The sequence below is a fragment of the Arachis ipaensis genome, chromosome B5 (genome assembly GCF_059453495.1).
Source record: "Arachis ipaensis isolate K30076 ecotype BB chromosome B5, ASM5945349v1, whole genome shotgun sequence".
NCBI classification, from domain to species: domain Eukaryota; kingdom Viridiplantae; phylum Streptophyta; class Magnoliopsida; order Fabales; family Fabaceae; genus Arachis; species Arachis ipaensis.
The window spans coordinates 79,362,281-79,367,641 of NC_142440.1; the positions used below are offsets into that span (position 1 = coordinate 79,362,281).

The 5,361-nt window shown below is 36.1% G+C and overlaps 1 non-coding gene across 1 annotated transcript; it reads left to right on the forward strand.

Moving 5' to 3' along the window:
- The first annotated feature begins 3,385 nt into the window (after positions 1-3,385).
- Positions 3,386-3,493, forward strand: LOC148564720 (small nucleolar RNA R71). The gene has a single exon (XR_015883825.1). It is a non-coding gene; the product is annotated as a small nucleolar RNA R71 (small nucleolar RNA).
- Positions 3,494-5,361: the final 1,868 nt, after the last annotated feature.

A 5,361-nucleotide genomic window follows, 5' to 3' on the forward strand; every position in this document is an offset into this window, starting at 1 on the left:
AGTCCCAAATTAGAGGTGTCCAGGATTCTTAAGCACACTCTTTTTTCTTTTTCTTTTTTTTTTTTTTTGCTTTGGACCTTGACTTTAACCGCTCAGTCTCAAGTTTTTACTTGACACCTTCACGCTACAAGCACATGGTTAGGGACAGCTTGGTTTAGCCGCTTAGGCCAGGATTTTATTCCTTTAGGCCCTCCTATCCGCTGATGCTCAAAGCCTTGGGATCCTTTTTATTACCCTTGCCTTTTGGCTTTAAGGGCTATTGGCTTTTTCTGCTTGCTTTTTCTTTTTCTATTTTTTTCTGCAAGCTTTTGTATTCACTGCTTTTTCTTGCTTCAAGAATCATTTTTATGATTTTTCAGATTATCAAATAACATGTCTCCTTGTCATCATTCTTTCAAGAGCCAACATATTTAACATTCATAAACAACAACTTCAAAAGACATATACACTGTTCAAGCATTCATTCAGAAAATAAAAAGTATTGTCATCACATCAATATAATTAAACTAAGTTCAAGGATAAATTCGAAACTTATGTACTTCTTGTTCTTTTGAATTAAAAACATTTTTCATTTAAGAGAGGTGGTGGATTCATAGGACATTCATAACTTTAAGACAAAGTTAGTAAATACTAATAATCATGTAATAAGACACTAACATAGATAAGGACTTAACATAAAGAAAACGAAAAATAGAAAATTTGAGAACAAGGAATGAGTCCACCTTAGTGATGGTGGCGTTTCCTTCTTGAGGAACCAATGATGTCCTTGAGCTCTTCTATGTCTCTTCCTTATCTTTGTTGCTCCTCCCTCATTGCTCTTTGATCTTCTTTAATTTCATGGATGATGATGGAGTGCTCTTGGTGCTCCTATCCTTAGTTGCTCCCAATAATTATGTGGAGGGAAATGTATCCCCTGAGGTATCTCAGAGATCTCTTGATTTGCAGTCAAATGTTCTACCACTGAGCTATAGACCCTTGATGAAAGCTTTTGTCTTCCCTTTCCTCTTTCTAGAGGTTTCTCTGGCCTTAGGTGCCATCAATGGTTATGGAAAAACAAAAAAAAGAACTATGCTTTTACCACACCAAACTTAGAATGTTGCTCGTCCTCGAGCAAAAGAAGAAAGAATAGAAGAAGAAGAAATGGATGTGAGTGGTGAAGGGGTGATAGGGAAGAGAGATATAGGATTATGAGGAGGGAAGGTGAGTGGAGGTATGTGGGGATCCTGTAGGGTCCACAGATCCTGAGGTGTCAAGGATTTACATCCCTGCACTAATTAGGCATGTAAAATGCCTTTGCATGCATTCTGGCGTTTAAACGCCAAAGTGATGCTTGTTCTGGGCGTTCAACGCCCATATGCAGCATATTTCTGGCGTTGAACGCCAGCTCCATGCTTGTTTCTGGCGTTCAGCGCCAGCTCCATGCTCTGTTCTGGCGTTGAACGCCAGCCAGATGCTCCTTACTGACGTTTAAACGCCAGTAAGTCCTTCCTCCAGGGTGTGATTTTTCTTCTGCTGTTTTTGATTCTGTTTTTAATTTTTGTATTTATTTTGTGACTCCACATGATAATGAATCTAATAAAACATGAAAGAACAATAAAAATAAAAAATAAAATTAGATAAATAAAAATCGGGTTGCCTCCCAACAAGCGCTTCTTTAATGTCAATAGCTTGACAGTGGGCTCTCATGGAGCCACACAGGTAATCAGGTCAATTTTGTAGACTCCCAACACCAAACTTAGAGTTTGGATATGGGAGTTCAACACCAAACTTAGAGTTTGGCTGAGGCCTCCCAACACCAAACTTAGAGTTTGACTGTGGGGGCTTTAGTTGACTCTGTACTGAGAGAAGCTTTTCATGCTTCCTCTCCATGGTTATAGAAGGAGATCCTTGAGTTTTGAACACAAAGTTGTCCTCATTCAGTTGAAGGATCAATTCTCCTCTGTCTACATCAATCACAGCTTTTGCTGTGGCTAGGAAGGGTCTTCCAAGGATGATGGATTCATCCTCATCCTTCCCAGTGTCTAGGATTATGAAATCAGCAGGGATGTAAAGGCCTTCAACCTTTACTAACATGTCCTCTACTTGTCCATAAGCCTCTTTTATTGAGTTGTCTACCATCTCTAATGAGATTCTGGCAGCTTGCACCTCAAAGATTCCCAGTTTCTCCATTACAGAGAGTGGCATGAGGTTTATCCTTGACCCAAGGTCACATAGAGCCTTCTCAAAGGTCATGGTGCCTATGGTGCAAGGTATTAGGAACTTTCCAGGATCCTGCTTCTTCTGAGGCAATCTCAGTTGATCCAATGCATTTAATTCATAAGTGAACAAGGGGGGTTCATCTCCCCAAGTCTTATTACCAAATAAATTAGCATTCAGCTTCATGATTGCACCAAGGAACTTGATAGCTTGCTCTTCAGTAACATCCTCATTCTCTTCAGAAGAAGAATACTCATCAGAGATCATGAAGGGCATAAGGAGGTTCAATGGAATCTCTATGGTCTCTAAATGAGCCTCAGATTCTTCTGGTTCCTCAAAGGGAAACTCCTTATTAATCACTGGACGTCCCAGGAGGTCTTCCTCACTGGGATTCATGTCCTTCTCCTCTCTTGTGGGTTCGGCCATGATGGTCAATTCAATGGCCTTGCACTCTCCTTTTGGATTTTCTTCTGTATTGCTTGGGAGAGTACTAGGAGGGATTTCAGTGATCCTTTTACTCAGCTGGCCCACTTGTGCTTCCAAATTTCTAATGGATGATCTTGTTTCATTTATGAAACTCAGAGTGGCCTTAGATAGATCAGAGACTAAATTTGCTAAGCTAGATGGATTCTGCTCAGAATTCTCTGTCTGTCGCTGAGTGGTTGATGGAAAAGGTTTACTACTGTTAAACCTGTTTCTTCCACCATTATTAAAGCCTTGTTGAGGCTTTTGTTGATCCTTCCATGATAAATTTGGGTGATTTCTCCATGAGGGGGTTATAGGTGTTTCCATAAGGTTCACCCATATAATTTACCTCTGCTATTGCAGGGTTCTCAGGATCATAAGCTTCTTCTTCAGAAGATGCCTCTTGAGTACTGTTGGATGCAGCTTGCATTCCATTCAGACTCTGAGAAATCATATTGATTTGCTGAGTCAATATTTTATTCTGAGCCAATATGGCATTCAGAGTATAAATTTCAAGAACTTCCTTCTTCTGAGGCGTCCCATTACTCACAGGATTTCTCTCAGAAGTGTACATGAACTGGTTGTTAGCAACCATGTCAATGAGTTCTTGAGCTTCTGCAGGTGTTTTCTTTATGTGAATGGATCCACCTGCAGAAGTATCCAATGACATCTTAGCTAATTCAGACAGACCATCATAGAATATATCCAGGATGGTCCATTCTGAAAGCATGTTAGAAGGACATTTTTTGGTCAGTTGCTTATATCTCTCCCAAGCTTCATAGAGGGATTCACCTTCTTTCTGTCTGAAGGTTTGAACATCCACTCTAAGCTTACTCAGCTTTTGAGGAGGAAAGAACTTGGCTAAGAAAGCCGTGACCAGCTTATCCCAAGAGTTCAAGCTATTTTTGGGTTGAGAGTCCAACCACACTCTAGCTCTGTCTCTTACAGCAAACAGGAAAAGCATAAGCCTGTAGACCTCGGGATCAACCCCATTGGTCTTAACAGTATCACAGATCTGCAAGAATTCAGTCAAGAACTGAAAAGGATCTTCAGATGAAAGTCCATGAAACTTGCAGTTCTGCTGCATCAGAGAAACTAATTGAGGTTTCAGCTCAAAATTGTTTGCTCCAATGGCAGGAATGGAGATGCTTCTTCCATGTAAATTGGAATTAGGTGCAGTAAAGTCACCAAGCATCCTCCTTGCATTATTATTATTTTCGGCTGCCATCTCCTCTTCCTGTTCGAAAATTCCTATAAGGTTGTCTCTGGATTGTTGTATTTTAGCTTCTCTTAGTTTCCTCTTCAGAGTCTTTTCAGGTTCAGGGTCTGCTTCAACAAGATTATTCTTGTCCTTGCTCCTGCTCATATGAAAAAGAAGGGAACAGAAAATAATAATAGGGATCCTTTTTACCACAGTATAGAGGTTCCCTTGTGTGAGTAGAAGAAAAGAAGATTAAGAATGACGAAGAGAAGAATTCGAACTCAGAGGAGAAGAAGGGGTTCGAATTTTGGGTGAGGGGAAGTGTTAGTAGATGAATAAATAAATAGAAGGAGATGAGAGGTGAGAGAATTTTCGAAAATTAATTAAAATAAAAATTAAAATTTAAAGTTAAATTTCGAAAATTAAAGTTTGAAATTAAATTAAATTAAAATTTAAAATAATTAGTTAATTAAAAAGAAATTTTGAAAAAGAGGGAAGGGATTTTCGAAAATTAAAGGTAAAAAGTTAGTTGGGCAGTTTTACTAAAGATAAGAATCAAATAAAAAGTTAACTGGTTAGTTGAAAAAGATTTGAAATTCAATTTTTGAAAAGATAAGGAGATAAGAAGTTAGAAGAGATATTTTAAAATCAAATTTTTGAAAAAGATAAGATTTAAAAAGATATGATAGAAATTTATTTTGAAAATTGATTAAAAAGATATGATTGAAAAGATATGATTGAAAAGATATTAAGAAGATTTGAAAATTAAATTTGAAAAGATAAGAAGTTAGAAAAAGATTTTGAAATCAAAGTTTGAAAAGATATGATTGGAAGAGATTTGTTTGAAAAAGATTTGAAATTTTAAAATCAAAATTAATGACTTGACTCACAAGTAATCACAAGATATGATTCTAGAACTTAAAGTTTGAATCTTTCTTAACAAGCAAGTAACAAACTTGAAATTTTTGAATCAAAACATTAATTGTTGATAATAGTTTCGAAAATTATGAGATAAAATTAAGAAAAAGATTTTTGAAAAATATTTTTAAAATTTTCGAAAATAAATAAGAAAATGAAAAAGATTTAATTTTTGAAAAAGATAAGATTTTCAAATTGAAAATTTGATTTGACTCATAAGGAACAACTAGATTTTTAAAAATTTTGAACAAGTCAATCCAAATTTTCAAAATTTATGAGTAAAAAGGGAAAGATATTTTTTTGATTTTTGAATTTTTTAATTATGAGAGAGAAAAACATAAAAAATGACTCACAACATGAAAATTATGAATCAAAATACATGATGCATGCAAGAACACTATGAATGTCGAGATGAACACCAAGAACACTTTGAAGATCAAGATGAACATCAAGACTTATTTTTGAAAATTTTTAATGAAAGAAAAACATGCAAGACACCAAACTTAGAAATTTTCAAACTTTAGAAACTAACAAATTAAAAATGCATATGAAAAACAAGAAAAGACACAAAACAAGAAAAC